The following is a 16,466-nucleotide window of genomic DNA, read 5'->3' on the forward strand; positions in this document are numbered from 1 at the left end:
TTTAGGCAATTTTATATTAATACTGCTTTTTCATCTTCCGGTTGTGGCCATTATAATGTGTGCTGCGCTCCTGGCAGAATCGCCAATTGTAGATCCAAAATTATAGTTAATGGAATTGACTTTTAGTTTGAATGTAAAAGTGGTTTATATTTTAAAACGCGCAAATGTTTTAACATTCAAGGAATTTTTAATTAAATGAAAACTTTTGAAATAACAAAATTCAAAATTTGAAAATTAAATAACATGAATACATTTTTAAAAGTAATAAAATATACCATTATAAAATTAAATTTAAAACAAACCCTGAAACATATATGTAATACTCCTATATTGCTACAAAAGAAATCGGTTGAAGACTGTCCTTCCGCTCGGCCGTTAACACGATAACTTGAGAAAAAATCGTTATATCTTTACTAAAACACAGTTCACGTACTTATCTGAACTCACTTTATATTGGTGTAAAAAATGGCCGAAATCCGACTATTACCACGCCCACTTTTTCGATATCGAAAATTACTAAAAATGAAAAAAATGCCATAATAATATACCAAATACGAAAAAAGGGATGAAACATGGTATTTGGATTGGTCTATTGACGCAACTTTAGAAAAAAACTTTGTAAAATGGGTGTGACACCTACCATATTAAGTACAAGAAAATGAAAAAGTTTTGCAGGGCGAAATCAAAAGCCCTTGGAATCTTGGAAGGATAACAGTTCGTGGTATTACATACATATATAAGTAAATTAGCGGTACCCGACAGATGATGTTCTGGGTCACCCTGGTCCACATTTTGGTCGATATTTCGAAAACGCCTTCACATATACAACTACCACCACTCCCTTTTAAAACCCTTATTAAAACCTTTAGTTTGATACCCATATCGTACAAACACATTATAGAGTCACCCCTGGTCCACCTTTATGGCGATATCTCGAAAAGGCGTCCACCTATAGAACTAAGGCCCACTCCCTTTTAAAATACTCATTATCACCTTTCGTTTGATACCTATATCGTACAAACAAATTCTAGAGTCACACCTGGCCCACCTTTATGGCGATATCTCAAAAGGCGTCCACCTATAGAACTAAGGCCCACTCCCTTTTAAAATACTTATTAACACCTCTCATTTGATACCCATATCGTACAAACAAATTCTAGAGTCAGCCCTGGTCCACCTTTATGGCGATATCTCGAAAAGGCATCCACCCATAGAACTAATGACAATTCCGTTTTAAAATACTCATCAACACCTTTCGTTTCATACCCATATTGAAAAACGCATTCTAGGGTCACCCCTGGTCCACGTTTATGGCGATATCTCGAAAAGGCGTCCACCTATAGATTTAAGGCCCACTCCCTTTTAAAATAAATACTCATTAACACCTTTCATTTGATACCCATATCGTACAAAAAAATTCTAGAGTCACCCCTGGTCCACGTTTATGTTGATATCCCGAAAAGGCGTCCAAGAATAGAACTAAGGCTCATTCCCTTTTAAAATACTTATTAACACCTTTCGTTTGATACCCATATTGTACAAAAGCATTCTAGAGTCATCCCTGGTCCACCTTTATGGCAATATCTCGGAAAGGCGTCCACCTATAGAACTAAGGATCACGCCCTTTTAAAAAATTCATTAACACCTTTCATTTGATACCGATATTGTACAAACGCATTCTAGAGTCACCCCTGGTTCACGTTTATGACGATATCCCGAAAAGGCGTCCACCCATAGAATTAAGGCCCATTCACTTTTAAAATACTTATTAACACCTTTCGTTTGATACCCATATTGTACAAAAGCATTCTAGAGTCAACCCTGGTCCACCTTTATAACGATATTCCGAAAAGGCGCCCACCTATAGAACTAAGGCCCACTCCCTTTTAAAATACTCATTAGCACTTTTCATTTGATTCCCATATCGTACAAACAAATTCTAGAGTCACCCCTGGTCCACCTTTATGGCGATATCTCGAAAAGGCGTCCACCTATAAAACTAAGACCCACTCCCTTTTAAAATACTCATTAACACCTGTCATTTGATTCCCATATCGTACAAAAAAATTCTAGAGTCACCCCTGTTCCACGTTTATGTTGATATCCCGAAAAGGCGTCCACGAATAGAACTAAGGCCCATTCCCTTTTAAAATACTTATTAACACCTTTCGTTTGATACCCATATTGTACAAAAGCATTCTATAGTCACCCCTGGTCCACCTTTATGGCAATATCTCGAAAAGGCGTCCACCTATAGAACTAAGGCACACGCCCTTTTAAAATACTCATTAACACCTTTCATTTGATCCCCATATCGTACAAACAAATTCTAAAGTCACCCCTGTTCCACCTTTATGGCGATATCTTCAAAAGGCGTCCACCTATAGAACTTAGGCCCATTCGCTTTTAAAATACTCATTAGCACCTTTAATTTGATACCCATATCGTACAAACAAATTCTAGAGTCACCCCTGGGCCACCTTTAAGGCGATATCTCGAAAAGGCGTCCTCCTATAGAACTTAGGCCCACTCAATTTTAAAATACTCATTAACACTTTCATATGATATCCATGTCGTACAAACAAATTCTAGAGTCAGCCCTGGTCCACCGTTATAGCGATATCCCTAAATGGCGTTCATCTATAGAACTATGGCCCACTTCCTCTTAAAATACTCTTTAATACCTTCCATTTGATACACATGTCATACAAACACATTCCAGGGTTACCCGAGGTTCATTTTACTACGAGGTGATTTTCCCTTATTTTGTCTCCATAGCTCTCAACTGAGTATGTAATGTTCGGTTACACCCGAACTTAGCTTTCCTTACTTTTTTATTTTATATTTATCTTAAAAATCGTTTAGATATGTTCAAATTTCACCAAATGCTTACGTGTATAGCATATATTGTTGTCTGAAAAAATCATAGAGACCGGTGGTATATATAGTATATCTCATACAACCGATTGTTCAGATAAGAAACTTTGCGCAATTTCTGCCCCATTTTAACAGCTAGAAGCTTCAAATTTCACCAAATGCTTACGTATATAGCATATATTGTTGTCTGAAAAAATCATTGGGATCGGTGGTATATATATTATATACCCCATATAAACTGTCATTTTTGCCCCTTTTTTTCGGCTAGAAGCTTCAAATTTCAACAAATTTCAATGAATAGTTACGCTTACGTCAAATATTGTTGACATACGTTATTCGTAGTCATAGTTTTTACACGCAGACCACAAGAAACCTGGAAATTTGCATCCTCACACAAAGTACCTACCTATTTTTATACCTTTCATGAAAATGAAATGGCATATTAATTTCGTCACGAAATCCAAAATTGTAAGTCCTTAAAGGAAAATAGATAGACCCACCATTAAGTATACCGAAATAATCAGGTTGAAGAGCTGAGTTGATTTAGCCATGTCCGTCTGTCCGTCTGTCTGTTTGTATGCAAACTAGTCCCTCAATTTTTGAGTTATCTTGATAAAATTTGGTGAGCGGGAGTATTTGGGTGTCCCATTAGACATTTTCTCGGAACCGGCGGGTCGGACCAGCATATATCCTCCATACAACCGATTTTTCAGAAAAAGCGGATTTTTGTAATATCTTACTCAATTTAACAGATTGAAGCTTCAAACTTCACCATATAATTTCGTACGTTGCACATATTGTTGCCTGAAAAAATTAATGAGATCGGTCGTATATATAGTATATATCCCCCACAACCGATTGTTCAGATGAGAAACTTTTCGTAATTGCTGCCCTATTTTAAGAGCTAGAGGCTTCAAATTTCAACAAATGCTTACGTATATAGCATATATTGTTGTCTGAAAAAATCATACAGATCGGTGGTATATAAGTTAAATTACTAAAGGTTATTTAGTTGAAAAAAATGTTTTTATTGGGAGCTATGGCTCCTTTATTACTCAATGTCAGAATTAGAACTAACTTTTACAAATATTATTTTCTTACAACTAACTTATTTTGTCGCCGCTCTACCGACTGCGCTGCTGTTGCCGCTTTGTGAATTCGCTGACGATGCGCTTCCCACCGCTTGCTGCATTTCTGCTTATTTTCGTGATGTTATGACTTGGTTGAAATGTTGACGATGCATTTCTCACCGCTTGCTGCATTCTTAGTTATTTTCGTGGTGTTATGTTTCGTTATGGAATTTTGTTTACCAGCTTGTGCAACAAGTGTCTTCTTGCTTTACTATTTGGCGTGCGTCATGCTAACAGCTCCCCCCCAGAAATTCAAACGTCCGCGTTTGAGGTGCTGGCTTTTGGAAATATTTGATTTAGCCCCTCTATTGCAGCCTCTGTCAGTTCGATGGGCTGCTGCTGGTTGACCTTTTTGGGGGGTAATCTTGACCTTGTAATGGATATAATAATGATTATAGCTACCAGTGCGATACTGATATTAGTAGCATAGTTGAAATGATTTGCAGATTTTGTGTATTCTATTAGTTTGGTGTTATTTATGTTTATCTGCTTTAGCATTTGTAGGGACAATATTTCTTCGGTTCTATTTGATTCTGAAAATGGCTGAAGTATAGCGGGTAGGGGCTTGCTTGTGCGCTTTTCTGTATTGGAAAATTTTTTCCCGTTGATTATAATTGTAGCGTTGTTGTAGTGTATTATAAATGTGCCGTTAAGGGATGTAGTTTCTTCGTTTATTACGATTTCTCCTTTAAAGTCGTTCAAAAATAGGATGTCTGGTGGGAGTGCTTCAACTTCCGGTATGCGTTGACTGTTGGTCACTGTGCAGTTCGGCAAGCGGCTGTTTAGGAGATTACTTATACAATAGTCCCTACTTAAATCTAATAAATTATTTTTTGAACATATTTGAATTGAGTTGTATTGTTTACATTCTTTTTGTATGCCATAAAGGTTTCTTTCACAGGTAAGTATTGATTCGAAATTTATTTTATTAATCTTGTTGTTTTTCTTTACTGCTCTAATGTCTATTGTTTTACAAGTTTGTTCTTCTACCGTGGGTAGACTTATGATATAAATGATAATTTTGCCATTTGTTGCTATTTTAATTTGTGAAAATTCTAAAGCTTCATCCAAATTTATAAACGGAATATTATCTTTTTCGAAAATCTGTTTGGCAATGTCTACTTCTTCACTTGACATAATATATGAGTTTACTATATTGGCTTTAGCCCAATGAATTGCATATGCTATATTTATGATTTCTTCCTTTAAAATTTCTAATTTGTATTTCAATTTCAAAAATGTTTCTATTTCCCTGCTTTTGTCATTTTGCAATTCCTTGGTAATATTGTTTGTAATATTTGTAATTTCATTTATCTTTTTTATTGTTAGTTTGTTAATAATAACCTGATTGTTATTATTTTCAAGGACGTTATTTAATTTATTCAAAACTATTTCATGATCCTCGTGGTCTGGATTTCCTGCGATCCATTTCCACGCACTACCTATGAAATTTAGTGACCTTTTCGATCTTCCTTCTATTTTTAGATTATTTAGATGAGTCTTAATTTGTGATATGAGAAGGGGTAAGAAGGGATAATTGGGATTTTTATAGAGTTCTTCTGCTTGTGTTTTCAGTTCTATATGCTCCAGGATTTCGTTGTATTTGTCAATGTCGATTTCGTGTATTATTCTAAATGTTCCGGTCTGTAGTTTGGCTGTTCCTTTTTCTATTGTTACAAGTTGGGAGTTAGAGTAGTCGAGTATTTGTACCTCTGCTAAGCAGAGCGGTATGAAAAATCTGCAAAGAAGAAGTTTTACACATCGTTTAATTAGTTGCGTATCCTACTTTTGTGTACTATTTGTCCTTTTTCGGTAATTACTGTACTATTTCGATCCTCCTTAACTATTTCCTTAGTATATGGCTTACTTAATTTAGTCCCTAACCTCCTGTTTTTCTTGACGTAAATGATTTGACCTGGTAAATATGATTTTACGTTATGTTTCTTTCTGTTGTGGTATTCTATGTCCTTTCTCTGTTTAAGTGCCAGTTTCTCTAAGTTACTTTGCCTACTTCTTTCTATATCTTCTGGAGTAAACGTAACGTTTCTACCGAAATATAAATCTACTGGCCTCTTTTTAGTCACAGAGTGGATAGTATGATTGTATTCCGACACAGCTCTTTCTAGGAGCTCGTCAAAGTTCCTGTGTCCTCCATTCTCTTTGAGGCAACGCATTATTTCCACCAGAGTAAAATGGAACCTTTCTACTTGCCCGTTTGCTTGGCTTTTGTATGGTGGTGTTGTAAAAACTTCTATTCCCAACTCGTCCGTCATCATAAATTTAATTGAACTAGAATTCAATGAAGGTTCGTTGTCGATTACAATCAGTTTTGGCACTCCGAAATAGAAAATCAAGTCTCTTAAAGGACCTCTAACGTCTACTATTGCCCTGCTTGAAAGCTTCCTTGTTTGTGCGTATTTCGTAAATTTGTCCAGGGCAGTCATAATTACTTTACCTTCTGTTAAAAAAATGTCTATGTGGACCGTGTGTCCGGGATATGTGGGTAATGGCGTCTCGCCAATTTTGGGTTGGTTGGGATGGCGTTCGTATTTGTTTTCTTTGCAAGTTGTGCAATTAGTTACAATTCTTTTTATTTTGCTGAGCATTCCTGGGAAATAGCTTTTTTCCAGAATCTGTACTTTGTTTTCAACTGCATTTCTGTGTGCGCGTTTATGGATGTCTAAAATGGTGTTTTCCTGGTCCTGTTCGTTGGTGATGTCGTCAACTAATTTTTGGGTATAGCGTATCTTATAGTTACTAAAATGTAGTGGATAGATGTTTTGGATCATGCCCATTATCCTTTCATCTGTGTTGATTCCGTTGATGACGGAGGGGTTAAGGTATCGTTTTAGGTGCGTAGTGAGAATTTGATTGTCATATTGGGGTTCTGTAATTATGTGACGATGGATTGTTGGAAATATTATTTTAAATTGATATGAAGATGTTTCGTCTTGCTTGAAAAATATTTGATTTTTAAAAACGTTTATTGGGGCCTCTGTACATGGTATGAGGTTATGGCTTGAGCTCTCGTCACTGTGGATTGTGGGAGTGAGGGAATTTATTTGGGGAGGTATCCTTGATAAGGCGTCTGCGACCAAGTTGGAGTACCCTGGTTTATACTTCAGTTCGTAATTATATTCCTCCAGGATTGCTTTCCATCGTTTCATTTTGCTATTCGTATTCCTTGTACTTAAAGCGTATGTAAGCGGTTGGTGGTCGGTAAATATATTTACTTTTCTTGACCCGTACAAGTAGTTCCTTAAGGAGCTTAAGGACCATATAATGGCCAGCATCTCCTTCTCATTGGTTGCATAAGATTCTTCAGTTTTGTTGAGGGTTCTGGATATGTATGTTACGGGTTTTTTATTTTGTGATAGTACGGCGCCTATTGCGAAGTCGGATGCGTCCGTGGTCAGTTCGAAGTCCTTTTCAAAATTCGGATGGGACAGAACGATGTCCGGTGAAGTAAGGGTGTTTTTTATTTTGTCGAATGCATTTAATGCTTCCTCATCTAGGGTAATGAATTGCTTCCTTGATGCGTTTTTGGAAATATTTCCAAATTCGCCTCGCAAAATGGCCGTAAGTGGCTTGGCGATCTTGACAAAGTCCTGAATAAATCTTCTATAATAGCCTGCCATGCCAAGGAACGAACGAAGTTCCTTCAGATTTTTAGGAGGAGGCATATTAACTATGGCTTCTACCTTTTTTGGGTTTGTTTTTATTCCTTCCGGGGTAACAACATACCCCAGGAATTCTACTTCCTGTTTGGCAAACTCGCACTTGTCTAGCTGTATTTTCATGTTTGCACTCTCTAGGGTTCTGAACACTAATTCAATATTTTTTAAGTGTTCCTCTTCGTTTTTCCCAAATATTATTACATCATCGATGTAGACGTAACATCTTACACCGATATGTTGCCGGAGGATATCATCCAGTGCCCGTTGAAATGTGGAAGGGGCATTCTTAAGCCCAAATGGCAATCGGAGAAATTCGTACTTTCCGTTGTTTACGGAAAATGCCGTTTTCTCGATATCGGACTCACGAAGTGGAATCTGATGAAATCCGCTTTTAAGATCAACAACGGTAAATAGTGAATTATTTCCGAGGTTTGCAAGAACCTCATTTATTTCTGGTATAGGGTACTTATCGGGGATTGTAATTGAATTGAGCTTTCGATAGTCGATCACCATCCGGTATTTCTTTTTACCAGAGGCGTCCAACTTTTTGTCGACTATCCAGACTGGTGAGTTATAGGGGGATTTTGATCTCCTAATTATCCCGTTATCTAGGAGTTCCTCTATTTGCCTTTCTATTTCCTCTTTAAGCGCCATTGGATAAGGATAAGGCTTGGAATATACGGGTGTGTCGCTGGTAGTGCGGATTTCGCCCTTTACTAAAGTAGTATATGTTAGTTTTTCGTCGGGATCCGAGAACAGATTGGGACATTTCCCAATTATGCCATTAATTTTTGATTGAATTTCGGCAGAAAGATGTGGTATTTTTATTCCTACATTATTCACTTCTTGTGACACCCTTTGTTTTAGAGGGATAACTATATTTTCGAAAATTGTCATCATATTTTTATCAGTGTGGATTGTTACTTGCAGTTGTTTGAGCGTGTCGTTACCTATTATTCCGTGAAAGGAGTTTAATGTTGGTAAAATGAAAAATTTAATTTTGCCTACGCCGTGTCCAAAAATATCCACGTACGTGTGGTGAGTGATCTCTATGTCTCCTGCGACAGAGTTAACTTTAAAAGTATGCTCATTAGGAATTGGATTTCTTATCCTCGAGGATTGTATGTAATTTTTATTCGAGCCGGTATCTATTAGAAAGTCTAGTCCATCTCCGCTCCTAGCAATGAACTCGTAATAGGGGAGTGAAGATGGAGTTAGTCTAAAAAATGAATAGTATCTAGTTCGGTGCAATCCTGCCCGTTCAGGGCCGGATTATTGTTTGTGATTAAATTAAGGTTACTTTTTGGTTTGTGGTCTGGTTGATTTTCATTTCCATAATTAGTTAGGACGGGATTATCCTCGTAGATTTGGTGAGGATCTACCTGATCGTAGTATTCATCCGGTTTAGTGTAGTCCGTATTGGCGTAAAAAGTTCTTTGCATTTTATTTGGTGCGTGAGGATGTTGGGTAGAAAGGGGACGCTTCTGCGCGGAGTTGTTTTGGTTATTCTGCGGCCGGTTTTGATAGTTTACCTGCCTGGAATGTATGGACTGGTCTACATCCATTGGTACTGGTCGTTTTGGTGGTAGATTATTTCTGTTATTATTGGAGTAATTATTTTGATTGTTGTATCCTGTTGGGTTCGAACGGAAATTTGGGTTATACTGGGGATAATTGGTTTGGCCGTAGTATCCCGTGCGGAATCCTTGGTCATATCCGGGATAATTGTAGTTGCTAGGACGATTTGTCGGAGGAATGAATGGATTATTTGGGTACCTATTTGGTTGTCGATTAAACTGTTGCAACCTCGGTGCAAAACTAGGTTTTGGTGCTAAGGAATAAGTCAGCTCGGGATAGAAGGGTCTGTTATTGTTATAATTTGTGGTATTTCGTGGTAGTCGTGGCGGTCCGTTGATAATTGATCCATTCACAGTGTTCGCGTGGTTCATTCGGAAGGACATGTTATCAAGTTTTTGACACAGGTGCAATGCCTGTGGCAGGGTGGTTGGTTCACGGATACTGAGGAGAAGGGGTAGGTCTCCATTAAGCCCGCGAATAAACGTATCCAGAGCTTTCTCTCTGTAGGAGTTTGTCATGGCTCTGATGGACTCTTCGCCCAAGTCGAGACAGGAAATTTTGTCAAGGATTAGTGAAAGATGTTGATAGACCTTCTGATAGAAGGTAGAGATATCATCGTGGCGCTGGGCCAGTGTGGTCATTTGGTATTCTAAAGTAAGTAGTGCATCATAAGGCACTTTCTAATATGCATCCAATCTAGTGGAGTACTATAGGATTCGAGAGCCGTGTCGGCATCGCCCACAATTTTGTGTCTGATTGTATGTAGTATGGCGAAATATTTAGGTGTGTCTTTCAAAGATTCATATGCTTTTAGTATTCTGTCGACACTTTTTCTCCAGGAGCTAAATTCACCTGGTCGTCCTGAGAATTCTCTCAGGCATTTTACCATATCTGGTACCCTATCTAGATCGTTTATATTTTGCGCATTTAATGTAACGCTATGGTCTGGTGGCAAATCATTAGGGGAAGTCCTATTCATTCTATCTAACGCTTCTATAGCTGCTGATTCTACTGCCGTCGTATTAGAGACGGGAAGATTTCCCTGACGGGTATTTCCGTATTCCAACCTAAGTTGGTTCAATTGATCAACGAGTTCCTCCGCGGATCCTGGCATTTTTCTAAAGATTTTTTTTTTTTATATTTGATTGCTAATTTCTTTTAGTTCTTCTTTTATTTCACAAGGCACAACTCTGTTTACTTTTCACAATGATTTCTGTATAATATTTTCTTTAGATTTTATGGATTTGTTTCCTAATTTCTAGTTAATTTTTCTTTCACAAAAAGCAATTAAATTTACTTTTCACAATAATTCCCTTTTCTTTTTGTTTCACAAGCGCAACTCAATTTATTTTCTCGCAATGATTTCTGTGTAAATTTTTATCTTTGTTATTATGGATTTGTATGCTAATTTCTCTTTTAATTTTTCTTTTTCTTTCAAAAAGCACATTTAGATCTACTTTCCATAATAATTTCTTTTTCTCTTTTTTTCAATTGTTATTATTATTTTTGTTTTCAATTATTTACTTATTACTATTTAATCTTACGCTAGTATCATGTCCAACGCTGGATGTGGGGTTTTCGCCGCTTCGGTGTTCGTCCTTTTCCCTCCTGGTACTTGGGTACCTCGGTCGTACTGCTTATTCCACTTCCCGGTGCCGCTGTAGACGCGTGGCCTTACTTGTTATTTTTCAGGCACTTTTAACGTTTTTTTTTTTTACATACGTCACTCGCGTGGCCTTACTTTTTGATTTTCAGGCACTACTACTTTCCGACACTCGCGCTGGTCCCTGCTCGGGCGCCAGTTAAATTACTAAAGGTTATTTAGTTGAAAAAAAATGTTTTTATTGGGAGCTATGGCTCCTTTATTACTCAATGTCAGAATTAGAACTAACTTTTACAAATATTATTTTCTTACAACTAACTTATTTTGTCGCCGCTCTACCGACTGCGCTGCTGTTGCCGCTTTGTGAATTCGCTGACGATGCGCTTCCCACCGCTTGCTGCATTTCTGCTTATTTTCGTGATGTTATGACTTGGTTGAAATGTTGACGATGCATTTCTCACCGCTTGCTGCATTCTTAGTTATTTTCGTGGTGTTATGTTTCGTTATGGAATTTTGTTTACCAGCTTGTGCAACAAGTGTCTTCTTGCTTTACTATTTGGCGTGCGTCGTGCTAACATATATAGTATATATATGGTGGTATATATAGTATATATATATATTTTCGCAATTTTAGCCTCATTTTAACAGCTAGAAGGTACAAATTTCACCAAATGCTTAAGTGTATAGCATATATTGATGTCTGAAAAAATCATTGAGATCGGTGGTATACATATTATATATCTCATACAACCGATTGTTCAGATAAGAAACTTTGCGCAATTTCTTCCCCATTTTAACAGCTAGAAGCTTCAAATTTCACCAAATGCTTACGTGTATAGTATATATTGTTGTCTGAAAAAATCATTGAGATCGGTGGTATATATAGTATATATCTCATACAACCGATTTTTCAGATAAGAAACTTTGCGCAATTTCTGCCCCATTTTAACAGCTAGAAGCTTCAAATTTCACCAAATGCTTACGTATATAGCATATATTTTTGTCTGAAAAAATCATAGAGATCGGTGGTATATATATTATATACTTCATATAATTATATACTTCATATAAACTGTCATTTTTGCCCCTTTTTTACGGATAGAAGCTCCAAAATTCATCAAATTTCATCAAAGAGTTACGTTTACGTCATATATTTTTGAAACACGTGATTCGTAGTCATAGTTTTTACATTCAGACCACAAAAAACGTGAAGCTTTGCATCCTCACACAAAGTACCTACCTATTTTTTATTTTATATTTATCTTAAAAATCATTTAGATATGTTCAAATTTCACCAAATGTTTACGTGTATAGCATATATTGTTGTCTGAGAAAATCATAGAGACCGGTGGTATATATAATCTCATACAACCGATTGTTCAGATAAGAAACTTTGCGCAATTTCTTTCCCATTTTAACAGCTAGAAGCTTCAAATTTCACCAAATGCTTACGTGTATAGTATATATTGTTATCTGAAAAAATCATTGAGATCGGTGGTATATATAGTTTATATCTCATACAACCGATTGTTCAGATAAGAAACTTAGCGAAATTTCTGCCCCATTTTAACAGCTAGAAGCTTCAAATTTCACCAAATGCTTACGTATATAGCATATATTGTTGTCTGAAAAAATCATAGAGATCGGTGGTACATATATTATATACCCCATATAAACTGTATTTTTTTGCCCCTTTTTTACGGCTAGAAGCTTCAAAGTTCATAAAATTTCATCAAATAGTTACGTTTACGTCATATATTGTTGAAATACGTGATTTGTAGTCATAGTTTTTACACGCAGACCACAAAAAAACTGAAACTTTGCATCCTCACACAAAGTACCTACCTATTTTTTATTTTATATTTATCTTAAAAATCGTTTTGGTATGTAGATCTGTTCACTATATATTTCTTATCTTATATATCCGATTATTCGGAGATTACGAATGGGATAAGATTATTGTTCAGCCCCATTCATGAAAGGTATGAAGCCTTCGGCACAGCCGAAGACAGTCCAATTGTTTAGGCCACCAGCCTAAATATTTCGGACCACCCTAACACGCACATTAGTTATTTATTATTAATACCGGTAACGGCTAACACCAGCCGAGAGCTAACTTTGAAGGGGAAAACTCAACGAAAGTTAGCTATCGGCAGGTGCCGCGGACTTGTTCGCGGTCTTGGCTCCTTCTTCTATTTTGGAGCGTTCACGAGCCAGCAGCTAGCCCCAGGTGAGTAGTAAAAAGTGAGTAATAAAAACCAACCATTTTGTACGCTGTAATATGTTACATTGTAATTGATATTGCAAGGAATTATTTTCATTTGGTTTGTGCTTTTAACCAATTCTTTTTCCGTGCAGTAATAGTGCAAATAACTCTTTTAAACTTTGAATTGCCAAGTGCAAATTTTTATATTTTCACAATTTGCACCTGCAGCAATATTGCAATATATCTTGTTGGTTGAATTACAATTTATTCCGTGCACGAATGTGTACTTAAACATTTTTTTAATAGTGAATCTCTAATTGTTGTGTAGAATAATTCCTCTATTTATAATAAACATAGCGAAAAAATGTATATTGTTGATGAAGTGAATAAATATTGTTAGTTACTCGGTATTAATTCTTCCCTTTTTTATTTCTTTTATTTGCGTGCGATCGCGCCCTACGACACGGGTGCCACATTCCCCCCGCAAACATTGGTCCTTACGCGCCGAGGAAATTAAGATTGTGAAATAAAACACCCGTAAAACCAAAGAAACCGGCAAATTTGGAAATTTGAAATATCTTTTTAAAAGAGTCTATTATAATAAAATCATCAAAAGCCGACGAGAAACCCACAACATTTTTTGCAACTCGCTATCACACACACACACATACAGTCGATTCATCACATCGAAACCACATCATCAAATACAGTCCATTAGCATCGAGATCACATAATCACACAGTAATCACATCATCTCATTACTCATCAACATTACATACAATGCGTCAAGAGCATCAGCACATCATATCATCATCACAATTTGTTATCACTCTACAGTCCATCACATCAACACATCGCTGCCCATCGATCAACTAAAAACACAAGGTACGTGGTTGCTTGGTTGCACAAAATTTTTTTTTTTTATTTACGTGATTTTACGTACGGAAGGTGCATTCCGTGATAGACAAAAAAGGCAAAGCAAGCGAAATTGTTTAATTTCGTGGTTTTAAACACACCAATCGCCTTTTGACGATCGGGTAATTCCCCCCACCAGTGGTAAGGGTTACTCGATACCGCTCAAGGCAGACAGTCAGTGAATTTTTTTTTAGTTTTTTTTCACATTCATCACTACACTGTGTCATCACATACGATGACAAAACTTGCGGCATACCATATTTTCACTTGGTTGATAGCCTTAGCTTATCTATCACGGAAGTCACTTTAGTAATCAGTTTGCGAGCTGAAATAATACCAAAAGCCAAAAAATTAGCACTGCGTTGGGTGGCTAGTGGCTTGATCACACAAATAAACTATATCACTATATTATATAGCTTGTATTTTACTAATTTTTTCTTAATAAATATTTTAAATTGTACGTATCCCACGTCAAGTTGAATATACAAAATTTATTTCCTTTGGTTGGGAAAGATACCCTGGTTGGCTACTCGCGGATATTCATCAGCGTTCACATCACACTTTTTGCATACACATTAAATCCTCGTTGGGATTTCTATCTGTGGTTCACACACTATATCCACATCGGGATTACATCTGCGTTTTTAAACTTTTTTTAGACACGCAAAGTTTTCAGAAAATATTTCTATCTGTGTCCAATACACCCTTTAGACACATTAAATATTTGCAGACGATTTCTCTTCTCTGCATTGCACATCACTGTAGGCACATTAAATCCTCGTCAGGATTTCTATCTGTGTTTGATATCACTATATACACATTAAATCCTCGTCAGGATTTCTATCTATAACACTGTATACACATTAAATCCTCGTCAGGATTTCTATCTGTTTTTGATATCACTTTGTACACACTAGAACCTTTCAGGATTTCTATCTGTGCTGCATACCGCTATATACACATTAAATCCTCGTCAGGATTTCTATCTATAACACGGTACACATTAAATCCTGGTCAGGATTTCTATCTGTGGCTTACATAATCCTCGTGAGGATCTCTATAAGTGGTTCATATCACTGGCCACATTACATCACGTCAATATTTACATCTGATTCAAATTTTTTCGTATCACTAAATTCACATAAGATTGCTTTCTGTGCTAACACATACAATCAGTTCAGAGTTTCAATCCGTGTGTTTTTAAAGATTTAACTTATACAGCACAATCACAGCAGGAGTGATAGCTGGACTACGTTCAAAAAAAAAAAACGAAACACACTTGTAATTTTTGCTGCGGTTAGATATACACCAACGCCACTAAGTATTTTGCCTCCAAGCTCGAACCCTTTAAAGAATCAAGATATTCAAATTAATAAAATCAATGGAGACTTATATTAGATTGGCTGATTCCATAGCCGAGTTTGAACAAGATTTCAACTCCACCCCGGCCGAATCCCGGAACAAGCACACCCTTGCACTACTGCAAGAGGAGCTAAGGGCACTATGGAAGAAGACCAAGTCCACATATGAAAGTCTTCTCAGCAATTCTGAGCTGTCCAAAGACGAGCTCAGCTCACTAAGAAAGAAGAATAAAAGTTGCTTCGCATGCTACCTGCAATGCATGTCTGCTGTGGCGGATGAAGCCGAAGCCATCACCCCACAGCCGGCAAGGATGAAGCAAAGGATGAAGACTCTTCGCGCCGTGGACATAAAATCAGGCTGCCGCCTTGTGACACCGATGTATTTAAAGGCGACTACCTTTCCTGGCCAGCCTTTAGAGATATGTTCACGGCGATATACATCCACAATACTGATCTGAAAGATGTTGAGAAATTATATTATCTAAAACAAAAAACTCAAGGGGAGGCAAAAGAAATAGTGGGCAGGTGCTCATTAACAAATGAGGGTTTTGCAACCGCCTGGAAGAAACTAAGCGACAGGTACGAAAATAAACGTATCCTCGTCAACACACAATTAAAACTTTTATTTAATCTGACGGCAGTCGGGCAGGAGTGTGGTACTTCAATCAAAAAATTGCAACGGGAGATAAACAATTGCATCTCTGCGCTACAATGTCATAATATTGACATCACAAATTGGGATGCAGTCATAACCTACTTATGCTCCATAAAACTCCCTGAATCTACATTGGCTCTTTGGGAACAGACCGTAGAACGAAAGACAGATATCCCGAAATGGGAGGATATGGACAAATTCCTGTCCAATCGTAAGTACGATATCCGGCGGACATCCGTGCTCGCAGTAATGCAGCCTCGCTGAACTGTAGATGAAAAAGAAAAGCGTTAGTATTCAAGTACGTGGGGTTGCTTGGTTTAAAATGCACCTTGTGGTATAATTAAAGTTTTTATAGTGGATGGGTTCCAGACACGACGAGGCCGAAAATTGTGGCTTGGGTGAAAAGCCCGCCGATAGTCGACGTGGGTGTGCCTCCGGCCATAATACTGGCGTAGACGTCGGCG

The sequence above is a fragment of the Eurosta solidaginis genome, chromosome X (assembly GCF_040869045.1).
Source record: "Eurosta solidaginis isolate ZX-2024a chromosome X, ASM4086904v1, whole genome shotgun sequence".
Classification (NCBI taxonomy): domain Eukaryota; kingdom Metazoa; phylum Arthropoda; class Insecta; order Diptera; family Tephritidae; genus Eurosta; species Eurosta solidaginis.